The 13,488-nt window shown below is 39.0% G+C and overlaps 1 protein-coding gene across 24 annotated transcripts in view; it reads left to right on the forward strand.

Moving 5' to 3' along the window:
- Positions 1–439: 439 nt before the first annotated feature.
- Positions 440–13,488, forward strand: part of NRCAM (neuronal cell adhesion molecule) — a 321,453-nt gene continuing 308,404 nt past the window's right edge. For all 24 annotated transcript variants that reach the window (XM_036760086.1, XM_036760073.1, XM_036760075.1 and 21 more), the window contains exon 1: positions 440–528. The gene's annotated coding sequence lies outside the window, so the exon portion shown is untranslated. The remainder of the gene's footprint in view (positions 529–13,488) is intronic.

Raw genomic sequence — 13,488 nt, forward strand, 5'->3', positions numbered from 1 at the left:
GCACCGTTTTTAGCCAAATCCCAGCCCCCGTCTCCTCAGTTTCCTCCCCCACATTGGAAGCTAAAAGTGGTTTCGGGGTTGGTGCCTAGAACTCAGGTGAGTAAAGCGCATTGCCCCTTGGAAAGCTGCAAGAGAAGACGCAGAGGGAACAGCAGCAGCAGTAGCAGCAGCGGGAGGGGCACTAGGAGGAACGCGAAGGGGAGGGGGCGAACGTCAGGGAGGCAAAAAAGGGAGGGGAGCCCGGCGGGCGGGGGCGCGCGCCGGCGCTGTACGGAATCATCTGTCGGGTCTCTGGCAGACAGGCGGGCGCGCGCGCGCTGGGTGCCCGGGCTAGACCAGTCCCAGACGCACTGTGCAGTGGGGAGCGTGCGGGAGTCTCACCGGCTTCTGGGAGGGGAGCCGCAGAAACTGTCTCTGGGAGCAGAAAAAAAAAAGGCAAAGAACAAGGAAGAAAAAGAGAGACCTCAAGTCAAACTGCTATTCAGCCAGAATCAGAAGAAGACGTGGGTGGGGGCAGCGGAGAAACCAGTGAGTAGCTGTGTGTGTGTGTGTGTGTGTGTGTGTGTGTGTGTGTGTGTGTGTGTTCCTGCCTGTCCGTCTGTCTGTCGGTGTCACTTTCCCTTGCTCTGTGGCAGAGGCTGGTGGGAGACAGGAGAGAGGTGGAGGAGCCGCTGGGCTTGTCACAGTGACATCCTCCCCGCCTAGGGTTTCACTAAACCTTCCTGCTTGCCTAGAAGAGCCAGCCACAGCTCCCGGCTGCAGCTGGCAAGGAAAGTCGACACCCTCTTCCCTTCTCCATCCCAGGGCCCCTTAGCAACCATCCATGCTGAGCTGGAGTCGGCTGGCAGACGGAAGGGATTGGGAGTGAGGGCCGGAGGCGGTGAGGAAGGGGGAGCTACGGCGATCCGTGGACTGTAATGCAGCCCCACGTTGGCATAGGGTCCCCATCTCCCATCTCTCCAGCCAGTCCTCCGAGAACTTCCTAATCCAGACTTCTTTTCCGCTCTTCAAAAAAGCTCTGCCTTTCTACCTCCAAGAAACACCTAGGGAGAGCCTTCTGTGTGTTCCTTGGGCAGAAAAAAAAAAAAAAAAAGGTTGAATTTCCTTGCTGCGGCGCTGGCATCTTGCTGGCACTGGGGGCTTACGGACAGCAGGGGCGAGGTGTGACAGCAGGGAAGGGGAGTCCCCAGTACGCTGGTCGTGGCGCGTACATGGGCGTGTATGTGCATGTGTCTTCCTCCACATAGATGCTTGTGTGTATTGTTTGCGCAAACATGATTGTTTTCCCCCCACCTGTACGGATCATTAAATGACAAAGTATAAGATTTGGTTCCCTCTTTGACACTAGCTGTTCACGAAGTGGGTGGGTATAAGAGATGTGGGGGTAGGAAAACAGAGTTGAGGACTCGGAGGAGGAAGGCTTAGTACTACAGGTGCCAGTGCCTCCGGTGGTAGTGGGCGAGCGCCTCTCCACTCCCACCCTCTCATTAAGAGTTAATGACCAGCCAATGCCCGGTGCAGAGGCTTGGAGCCGAATCTAAAGAGTCCCTTTGGTGCCTGTGGCTTTCACGGAGTGATCTCCTAACTAACTGCCCTAGGCAGAAATCCTGTTTCTGAGCTAGTCTGTGATTTGTTTCACTAACCCTCCCTTCAAGGGGGCACCATCTGGGCAGCGCCCTGGTGCTGCCGCCGCCCGCTGTGTGCAGCTCCCAACCTCCTGTGTCCAGCTCCCTGCCTGGTCTCTATCCACTCCGGGGGCGCTACAACTCAAAACCTAGAGTCCTTGGGCTGCACTGCAGCGGCTTGCCTTCTTCCCTTTTCGTTCATGGGGATGGGCAGCACATTTGCTGCCCTTTGGGTTAGAAGGGAAGTCGCCATTTCCCCTAGAGTCATGAACATTGACAAGGAAATCATGATACCGTATAGGCTGAGTAGTCGTGGGGAGCTTGACCTTTGTTGAAAGCTTCTGGGTCCCTCGGGCTCCCTCTCCAAACCCTTCTCTTCGTTCTGAGCTCCCGCAGGAGGCATTTTCTCACCGAAGCACTAAGGGTGGTTGCCAATACGTAGGGGCAGGCGGGGAAGGAAGACTGGAAAGAAGGCGGGTACTGCTCTTTCTCACTCCCACCCCTCCCATCTTCTCCAGCTCCTCTTTAGAATGAGCACCACATGCTACAGAGCAAGGAGCTGTCTTTGCTGAACCAGGAAACATCCTTTCCCATGGTCTAAAGCTGTGGGAGCTTGAAGAGCTGCGGTACGCCCCAGCCAGCATTTGTAGGAGAGAGATGAGTAGATACAAGCAAGTATTTCAGGGGCGAGAGACATGAGTTCTGCCCCAGGAGACACATACAACCTTGAATTTTACTTAGGAATCTGGAGAGGAAACTCATAGTTGGCACAATGAAGCAGCCTGGACTTTTTAAGCATGGTCTGCAATTTACTGGGAATAAAGTTCCATTATTGGAATATTGCATGAAATTGCTAAATAAAATCCTCTTTAATCACTGAAAAGGATAGGCAGATTGATGAGTTTCATTTTTACTTCCTAACCTTATGGAAACTCCACATATTAAGTAAGCCCCTTTTCTGAAAAGGCTCTCCAAGAAGTTAATGAGGGTTACCAAACACAAGAAAACATATTTGTAATTAAGTTATAACATCAACAAGCCTTATAAGCAAAAGTATTAGGCAGCAGTGGTACAGTAGGAGACTTAATAAATGTTTGTTATAGGGTATGCTGGTAAATGTTTAGCGACAGGCTCTCCGGGGGGAAAATTAAGCAAGAAAACACTTTCAGGTTTATTCTACACCGATAACGTTTTCTCCACCACTTTCCTAAGTCTAGACTTCAGTGGTGTCAGACTCAAACAGAAGAGGATCCCTGTGGACCACAAGTTGATTTAGAAAACCACAAATTAACAATGTCTATGTTGTATTGTGTTTTTATTTCTTTTAATTAAACATTTCCCAATTGCATTTTAATCTGGTTTGGACTTCACTAGGGATTTGGCTAGCTGCTTTCTGGGGTGGCGGCAGTTTAACATATTTGGTGTAGACTGTAGACAATAAACAAAACAATAAATCAAACCCTGATTTGTAGCCTTTTCAGATTTCAGCTCCCACTGAAGATTTAACAGTGCTCCCCAGAGCATGTTAAAGCTGTCTCCAGCACCCTCAGGATTGAATTGTATAACTGCTCCTTCCTCTACACCTTGTACACTAACTAGGTGCATTGGAGAAAGAACATCCAGATCTGGAATTAGAGGACCTGGGTTTGAATGTCACCTCTGCAGTGTACTCCATGGATAATCTGGAGCAATACACTTCACCTCTGTGCCTTCTTTTCTTCTCTTTAAACTAAATGTGGAACTAGATGAGCTCTCAGCTTCTTCGGTTCTAATTCGATGATCCAGCAGCAAAACCCTTTCCCTTACTAGAGTTTTGATTAGTGTTCCCAAGTGAAATAAGAGGGAGAGATTTTTTTTTTAAGTTTAGGACAAGATATTCATATTTATTAATAAGTATTTTACAGAAAGAGAAAATTTTCATTTAGTGGAGCCATTGTGTTCCTTCCCCCCCCAATAGTTTTTGTTTGTTTTTGTTTAATAGGAAAATTATTTTTGAAGCCTGAAACTGAGTTGAATTATGACTCCAATTTAAACTATAAATTAGCTTGGAATATTAGGAAATTCCTTGATCCATCAAATATTTGAGAACCTAATATGCATTTACTATGTTTCTTAATATATACAAATAGATTCAGAAGAGTTAAAAACTGCTATATCTTTGCTGAAAGCATTTCCAAATGGGAATTTGGAATAGCTTGAGGGCAACATTTTCATCTTTGTCTTCTACATGTTTTAATCTTGCTTTGTAGTTGGATACAATTTTCTTCAAAATTTAAATTCTTAAAATGTATTTTCTATTACAGTAAAACTTTTTATCATGTCAGAGAATCACAAAATGTTAGGATTAAGAAAATGGAAAGAGATCATAAATATCATCTAATTCAATTTGTTTATATTATTGAAAAGAAAACTGAGACCCCCCAAGTGAGGTTAAAAGACAAGGTTAAGAGGCTGATGTGGAACTGGACACCTGTTTCAATGATCTTTGCACTGTTCCATTCTTATTATTGAAGAACTCCACCATCATATGTTACATTAAAAATAACCTTAATTTTTAAAGATATTTTGTTCCAAGATACTGATGATTTAAAAGAAAACAAGCTTTCATGCTTCAGAAGAATAGCCAATAGAGTTTTCAATAGATACCAATGATTCCAGTTTGGATTTTCCATTTATAGCTTTGTTGGAACTCAGCTATTGGCATATGAGTACTGGGAAGCTTTCACGAAAGGTGATCTTTAAATGATTTAATATCATTATATATTAATGAAATGTGAATAACTAAGCAAAACTACAGGTACACAGGTATTTCAATTTCTTATTAAGTAAAAAAACTACTTTCACAAATGTATATCTTACTTTATACCATAAATATGGTTCTGAAAATTGAATGTAAACCTCAATTTAGAAATTTAATATTTTATGTATAACATGGGAGTTTAATATATTTGGGAACACTTCAGCAAGTCCATGAAAAATCATTCCCAAATTAATACATAATCTTACTTATTTGCCCACTTCATGACTATCTCCCCTGATTTCTGATAGCTCTATTCAAAAAAGGAATGTGAGAGATTATGCCAACATTGGGATCCTATTTTCTATCACCTTTTGTAAACTTAAGGTTCTCACCCTCATTTACTAAAGAATAGCATCTCATACAGAAATTAATAGCAAAGTAAATTGGAATAGAGATTCTCCTACCATTTGCCCTGCAAGGCTGCTTAGACTTCAGCTGTTTGTGTGTTTAAGGGAGAGAAAGGTGATTTATAAGCAACTGGAAATTACTCTTTATATTTAGGATTTCCTTTCCTTTCAAGTTTCAGGCTTGGAGTTTAACTCTAAGCACCATTGGGGAAGAGGGATTATGCTACTGTTTGAGCCCTAGATCACTACTTATACCTAGAGCAGTAGAAGTTTTGTGAGCTCCTTACCCTAAACTCATGGTTAAGCATAGGGATTTAGAGATAAGGAGGCTAGTAGAAAATAGCAAATTGCTTCTTTAATTTAACCATTTCATTTCTGTAAGTAGCAAATGTGACTATTTGGCAAGATTTGATGGATTGGGGTGGAAAGCAAGAGAGAAAGAAGGTACTAACATCTCTCTCTTTCTGTCTAATCTTATAAATGTGGGTAGAGAGGAAGGAGAAAGGAATGAGCATTTATTAAGTATTAGGCACTGTAGTAAGTTTTTTACAAATATTATCTCATTTGGACCTCACAACATCCTTGTGAGGTAGGTTCTATTAGTAACTCCATTTTACAGTTAGGGAAACTGAGGCAGACAGTGATTAAATGACCTGCCCAAGATCACACAGCTAGTAGTTATCTAGAGGTCAGATCGGACTTCAAGTATTCCTGATTCCAAGCCCTGTGAGCTGTACCACCTAGCTGCAGATTCTTTCTAGACAGCACCTTTCTCCTCTCATGGAGAGACCCAGGAAACATTCCCTTAGTCCTTACCTCTCCTCTACCCCATTCACCTTGGAGACCAGAGCTTCCATGAGATGCCTATGCTTTACACCAGAGGTGACACAAACACACACACACACACACACACACACACACACACACACACCATGGGTCACAAGTGGCCGACAACACTACCACAACTTGTGCTAGATTAAAATGCAATTAGAAAATTTTTTAAATCAATAAAAACACAATAAAACATAAACAATATTAATGTGTGATTTTCTAAGTCAAAATGTAGCTCATAGGGATCCTTACATAAAATTTAGTGGCCCTCATACGGATTTGAGTTTGATACTACTACTTAAACCACCTGAATCTGGCTCACTAATAACTCCATTAGCTAATGGTCACAAGGCCTGTAGTTTGTCTGTCTGAACTATTTAGGTACTTATAATAGTTTCTAATTAAATCAAAACCATAAAATTTTCTCACAATTGATTCAGCCCTCAGGCAGGAAAATCTTAATGTTTGGGGCAGAGGTTTAAACCTCTGACCTGCTTTAGCTCTTTATATACCAAACTGGTCATTGGCACCCTCCTTCACAATTCTCCTGAATACAATTAATTAGCAGAAATGAGTCACAGATCATTTATGACTGGATTAATTTAGAGGAATCAAAAATCAAGGAGCAGACACAGCTTAATGAAATAGAGAAATCTATGTAGAAAGCACTCACAAGTGATGATCGCCAAAGAGGGACCTAAACCTTTACTACAGTCATGTCAAAGTGAAATAGAGATGGGAGCCACTAAACCATACATAAAAATCCCTGCAGATTGCCTCTTGGCTTAGTAATATGTTTTATTTTATTTTATTGATTTTGTTAAATATTTCCCAATTACATTTTAATCTAATTTGGGCTACACTTAGGAGTGTTGTAGGCCACATGAAGCTTGTTTTTGATACCTCTGCTTTATGGCCCTCTCATTGATGCCAAAGAGTGACCAGTACCAGCAATAGCAGTCCATTCCTGCCATTCTTATCATAGTTCTTAGCTCAAGAGAGTGGAAGCCCAGCTGTTGAAACCCAGCCTTCAAAGTTCAGTATCTAGCTCTGACTTTAAGTGTTTTTCACTCTTTCCAAATGCATTTGTGCTACAGTTTCCATTCCATTCCATTCCATTTTTCCAGTTGTATAGAATAATGTGCTGTAGCAGAGGTGCCAAAAGCCATGCTGCCTTAACCAGATTAAAATGTAACTGGGAAATATTTAACAAAATAAAAATACAATAGAACATAGATAATGTTAATGTGTGGTTTTCTGAGTCAGTGTGCGCCCAGGGGTTCTTACATATGGTTTAGTGGCCTCATTTCTATCTGAATTTGATACCGCTGTATTAGAGTATAAATACTATTAATAATTAATAGCATTAGAGGCAGGATGGTATAGTGGATTGAGAATTGGCTTCTAAGACAATAAAATCTGGATTCAAGTTTTGTTTCTGACACATACTAGCTATGTGACCATGAATGAGCCCCTTAACTTCTCTGTTCTCTAAGGAAAATCTCTAAAACTGTTTGTTAAGTTGAATAGAAGGTGAAAGACCTGCATTAGAAGTCACCAGAAGGTCCCTAAAACAATGGAATCATAGGCCCAGTCTCTATCCCTGTCCCTGTTATTATTGTTCTTGTCCTCCTCCTCCTCCTCCTCCTCCTCCTCCTCTTCCTTCATCAATTATAAATGAATAGCATACCTTTTGTGGGAAGAATGGCCTATAAACTAGCTTACCTCAGAACAGAAACTTGCTATTTAAAGGAATATTTTCCATAAATATATTCAGTGTATGTGATGTCTATGTTTATACAAACTACTTTCTACCATAAGGAAAGATGTTAAACTGGGGCTGTGGGAGAGAAAAACTATTCCCATTGCTTAAAAAATCATTTATATAATCAGAGAAAAAGAAGAGTATGGTTTCATTTCTTAAAATAGACTGAAATATCATGAGCTTGAATGTTAAGGGTTATGCTGGCATTGTGAGTTACAATACTATTGTGTTGGAGGCATTTTTACCTACAATTGGATCTTCAAAGATGACAGCATAACCCCCTGCTACCCGATTATAATTGCTTAGATGAATTAATAAAAGAGATATGGTGTTAATCTAATTAATCTATTTTACTGGTCTTCAGAATTGGGATTCCAAATCAGAAAACAAGGTGATCTGGGATTTAAGAAAAAACCTAGTGAAGTGAATTCCTTCATTCCCTGTCTGAAATACAGCAAATACTAAAGGCAAAAATAGTAAATTATAATGACCATTGTTATCCTACTGCAAAACTCAAAGTATAGATTAAGCATTAAAGAGGTCATGGCAGATGCATCATTATACATGTAAAACTCTGTGAATGGTATGTTGAAAACAATGTAATATAACCTGAAAATATATATATATATATCTAATGTAATTAGAGGGAATCCTGTAGGAGGTCATCCATTGTATAACATACAATGAATTTGATTAATCTTTCCCAAGTGGGCTGAGAGCATTCAAAAAATTCAGTATATGGATTCAGTATGTTGTGAATATTTAACACATTTTCATTTTTAAGACAAACAATGCACTTTATATACTCTTTCTGGATTCTTTCCATAGATTTATACATTTGAAACATCTAAGCTGCAAATTATCTTTTGAAGGTGAAAAATGTACTAATCTTTCAGCACTTTATATCTTAAGGTAAAAATGGACTTGTAGCAAAGTTGCATCCTAGTGTTTCTAGTTCTTTGGAGGGAGAGAGTTGCTTGCTTGTTATATTGCTTTCTTCTGAAGTCTGGATAAGCTTTTCAGTTATTTACCTCAATAGAAAACTGAAAGCAAAGTCTTCAACAAAGGAGCTCTGTTTTGCCTGTCCCACTTGCTGGGCTGTTGTCTTCGCCCTTTTCAGCGAAGGAGGGGGTAGTGCTGGGTCAAAGTTGAAGAACACTGAAAAGGAATTCAAGCCTCATGTCGAAATTTGAATTATAGCTTAGTTTGAGTGCCGAGTTGATTCATTTGAATTGAAATTTTTGTATCTGCGGAGGCTTAAGTGACAGATGGTGTTGGAACAACGTAGATAGAGCTGGATGCCATATCCAAAGTGCCCAACTTAGATGCTCGATAAACATCTAGTTACTGGACAGAATTTTTAAAAATTGTAGATAGTAAATTTTGGCACCACATGATATTAAGATCTTGAATTGTGTGAATTAAAGATAGGACCCTACAGCTGGCATATATTCAGATTTGTCTAGTTAATTGCATTGAAAATATTCTACTTGACCATTTTACCACTGTCCTCTCTAGTCACTTGTGAATAAATACAGAAGTGCTCATCCAGATTTTCTGCTAAGATTCTTTGAAAGAGTTTTGATTTTTTATAAAAATTATTTTGATGGGTGGCAGATCAGTTAAATCTGTCCCAGAAATTGAACATCCTGTGTTTTTCCTGAATGAGTGTTTGTAAAGCATATCTCAGTGTTCTTTTGGTTTTATTTTTTTCACGTGCAAAATTATGAACATTCATTTAAGGTTTCACTGAGGCATGCAGAATGCCCCCGATTCTACTTGAAGGATTCAGACATGCTGTATATCTGTCTATTTGAAATATTTCAGGTGTGGAAAATTGAAATTTTCAAAACAACCCTTTGACTCTGGAAGTGTATGCTATAAAAGGTTGAATCCAAATAAAATGCAAAGGCTAATTTGGAACCCCACCTAGAATTCATAAAGCCCTAAGTGGAAGCCCTGAACTGGTAAAGAGGAAGAGTTATTTCTGATTTTCGTATTTTGCTTCTCCTTACCATGTAACTAACTTTATAAAGTGGTAGCTTTTGTGTGCTGGTGTTTGTGCAAGGAAGAATGATAAAAACCAATTTACATGTGGAGCTGATATTTTCAAGCTAATACTTCTGCTTTTAATTTAGGAAAATAAACTAATCGTAGCAACAATAAAATTGTTAAAATAAATAAAACTTGAAAATTTGGGGTAAATTTTTAGTAACCATCAAGCACAAATGAAGCAAATTGACTAGAGTTTAATGTTTTGATTCATCTCATGGTACATATATAGTCACAATGAATACAGTCATAGCTTAAATGTTTCAACTAATGTAACATGCATTTTAATAGGTGATGTTTGGCAGCTGAATAACTCCTTGGCTCCATATGCTTCTAGAAAAAGCTATCCTGATGTAGAAAATAGGGCAAGACAAACTAGATCCAGTTTGGATGGGATTATTTGAACTAAGAAGGTGATTCATTAAACAGCAGGGAACGAGTGAGCTCATAGTTAGCTTCATTTACCAGATGGGGATAGAATGAATATCAAAGAGCATGAATGACTTAGTTGGTGGGACTCAGGTGGGTAATGTGAGTTATGGACAATCTAGATCACTGAAGTAACTTGACATGTTAAAATAAAACAATACTGTAATATAATAATTCAATAAAATAATAATGCATAACAAGGAGAAAGGCAGCAAGGCTTAAAAAGGGTACCTAGATCAGAAAAAGGTATTTAAATTACTCCTAGAAAAAGTAATTTACACAGCAATACCACCACTAGTCTTATGCCCTAAGGAAGTAACATAGAAGGAAAGGTCCCTATACAGTATTTACAAAAATATCTGTAAGTACCTTTTGAAGTTGCAAAGATTTTGAAGAAATTATTTGACCATTAATTGAGAAATTGCTGAGTAAATTTTAGCATATGGAAGCAAGTGGATATTATTGTATTTTCAGAAGTGATGAATATAGAGAATTGATGGAAACTTGGGATGACATTAATTGAAATAGAGCAAAGTAAATAGAACTGAAAGAAAAATCTGTATGATAACTAACATTATATAAAGGAATATAACAGTGAAAAATTTCAAAACTCTGATCATTTCGCTGACCAATTGTGACTTCACAGGGCTGATGGCAAAGCATGCCTCTCACCCTTCTTGGAGTTGTGGTAGACAGTAGGTGCAAACTGAAGCAAACATTTCTAAACATGGCAAATATATTGATTTGTTTTGCTAGATTATAATGCTTAAGTTGTAAGAGCAAGTTCCTTTGGAGTTGATGGTCATTGGGAAGTAACAGTGATATATAAATAAGAGCATTAATAAAACTTTTAAAAAGAAAACTAGATATACTCATTGCCTCTGCTTTCTCAACTCCCTTTCACTTCTCAGTCCTTTATAATCTACCTTCTGGTGCCAACTCTCTATTGCAACTACTGTCTCAAAGGTAACCAGTGACATCTTAATTGTTAAATCTAATGGTCTTTTCTCAGTCTTCATCATTTCTCACCCCTCTGCATTATTTGGTATTATTGACTACTCTCTTCTCCCTTGGCTTTTATTGACATTGCTCTTTTCTGCTTTTCCTCCCAGCTCTTGGACCATTCCTTTTCAGTTTCCTTTGCTAGATCATCATCCGTGTTGCTCTTCCAAACAGTAGTTCTCCTGTGTGCTATGTCCTCTTACTTTCTAATCTTGTGAACTACTCTGGGTTCAATTATCATTTCTATACAAATGACTCTCAAATCAACATATCCATTCCTGTTCTCACTCCTACACTCCATCTCACATCTCCAGTTGCCAGCTGAAGACTTCCACTTGGCTCTCCCAGAGGAATTTTGGATTCAATATGTCTAAAACTAAACTCATTATCTTTCCCCTTAATCCATTCCTCCTCTTAACCTTCCTATTTTTTGTCAAAGATATCATCATTATTTCAGTCCCCAGGTTTGTAAACTAGCAGGCATCCTTGGCCCTTCCCTCTCCCTCAGCTCTGCCTCCAGGTCAAATCAGTTGTGAAGTATTGCAAATTCTGCATTCATAACATTTCCTGCATCTATACATTTTTTTTCTCCACTCACATTACAACCACCTGAGTTGGCCCTGGTCACCTATCACCTGGACCATTGTTCTCCCTGAATCTGACATTTTCTCTCTCCCATCTATCTTCCACACAGTGCTGAAATAATCTCCCTAAAGCTGGGATCTGATCACATCATTTCTCTGCTCAAAAATTTCAAATGGTTCCCTAATGCTTCTGAGTTAAAATTGAAACTCCTCAGCTTGAATGAATGAATGAATGAATGAAAAAGTATTTATTAAGTGCTTTCTCCATGCTGGGCTTCATACTAAGTTCTAGGGCTTCAAAGACAAAATTGGAAATAGTCCTTGTCCTCAAAGAGCTAACTTTATAATAGGGAGAGACAACATGTAGGAAAGAGTTGGTGAGGGAAGGGTATTTTGGTTTGGAAAATTTCAGGGATGATGAGTGGAGCTATAAAGGAGAAGACTGACATATGGTTTCCAATAGCAATGGCAGTATTCCTTTGATTATGGTTCCAGAACTTGAAAGCAGAGAGTGGAGGGAGAATACAGCAGCAATGCAGAGCTGAAAAGATGGCCACAAAGTAAAGTGCAGCAATATCTGGGGTCAACTTAATATTGGATGCTCTGTGAGGCACTTGCCAATCAGGACCATTGGGCCCCAGAATAGGATTCCAAAGCCTAAAGGATTACATCCTCCAGAGCAATATCTTTTTTTCAGCATGGCAAAGTAGCTGGCAAAAGATGGTAGGGGAGTAAAGGAGAGCTTGGTATTTCACAGTCTGACTCTATATCATCTTTCAACACCAGCCCCCCAAACTCAAGAGTACATAGTCTCCCTCCATGCCTCTTCTACCTACTCATGCATTGCCTATTGATCTCTGCCTCAGAATCTGTAGCTTCTTTCAAGAATTCACTTAAGTGCCAAGTCCTCTTTGAAGCCTTTCATGATCCCTTTAGTTATTGGTGCTGTCTCCCTCATCAAATTGTCTTGATGTAACTGTTGTATCCCCAAAATTGAATGTATGTTCCTTAACGGCAGAGATTATTTTTCATTTTGTCTTTGTATCCTTTGCATATAGTAAGCACTTGAAAAATTCTTATTGAATAAAGGAAGAAAGCTAGATACCTTATCCCCCTTTTTCATAATACAGTTATCATTTGTAGAATGTTGATTTTTCTATTATTTGAAAGGCTTTTTTGTATAGCAAAAGTCCAAAAAAACCCTGTTGTATGGACAAGTTTTGGGTGAAAGAATCACATTACTGTGTTAAAACAAGACAACCTAATCTTTAAAAATTAGTGTTGAAAACTGAGGAATTTTGTTATTAACCATTTATATGTATCTAGCACTGGAATGAAGAAGCAGACTCACACAACAGGAAATGAAAAATTTATAACTTAATAAACTAGATTTTCAAGCATTGTAACTTACTTCCTGGTTCTAAATTTGGGAGGCAAATTAAATTACCCAGTTCAGATCCTGTCACTAGTATCTTTGTAGCTAGAAAGTGTGCCACTGGTGTTTCATCTTGTAAAAAAAAAGCCTTCTATAATCTCGGCCTTTTGAGGTAACACTTGATTCAAGTTTGACATAAATCTTTCATACTCTCACCATTGTATGAAGCTCTACTTATTGTCATTTTATCTTTTGGAAATCCATTTGAGGATGCTAAATTAAGCACTTTCTGAAACCATTTCCAAGTATGTGAATTGAAAGGAATCAGTAATGTTGAACATAGTATGAATGTACAAAAAGCTCGCATATAAAACTAATCTTAGAATATTGAATGATCAAGTCTTTAAAAGAAATTTATTTTTCCTTTTAAGGTAGCTTCTCAAGGAATACCTATCGTTGTCCTTCATATAGGAAAATATGAGGGTATCTGCTACAGTCTATCAGTATGTCCGAAAAGACCAATTTGTCCTTTTCTCAGCTGGTTAATTGGTTAAATATTGATTATGTCATAGGCAGCTGTGTCAAACTTAGACATGCTTAGAGGAAATTACCCTTGCCATCAAATAGTGATCTTGGCAAGCAGAAATTAAACTATGAAAGGCTTTTTTTTTTAAAAAA

Source organism: Trichosurus vulpecula, chromosome 5 (assembly GCF_011100635.1).
Source record: "Trichosurus vulpecula isolate mTriVul1 chromosome 5, mTriVul1.pri, whole genome shotgun sequence".
Lineage (NCBI taxonomy): Eukaryota > Metazoa > Chordata > Mammalia > Diprotodontia > Phalangeridae > Trichosurus > Trichosurus vulpecula.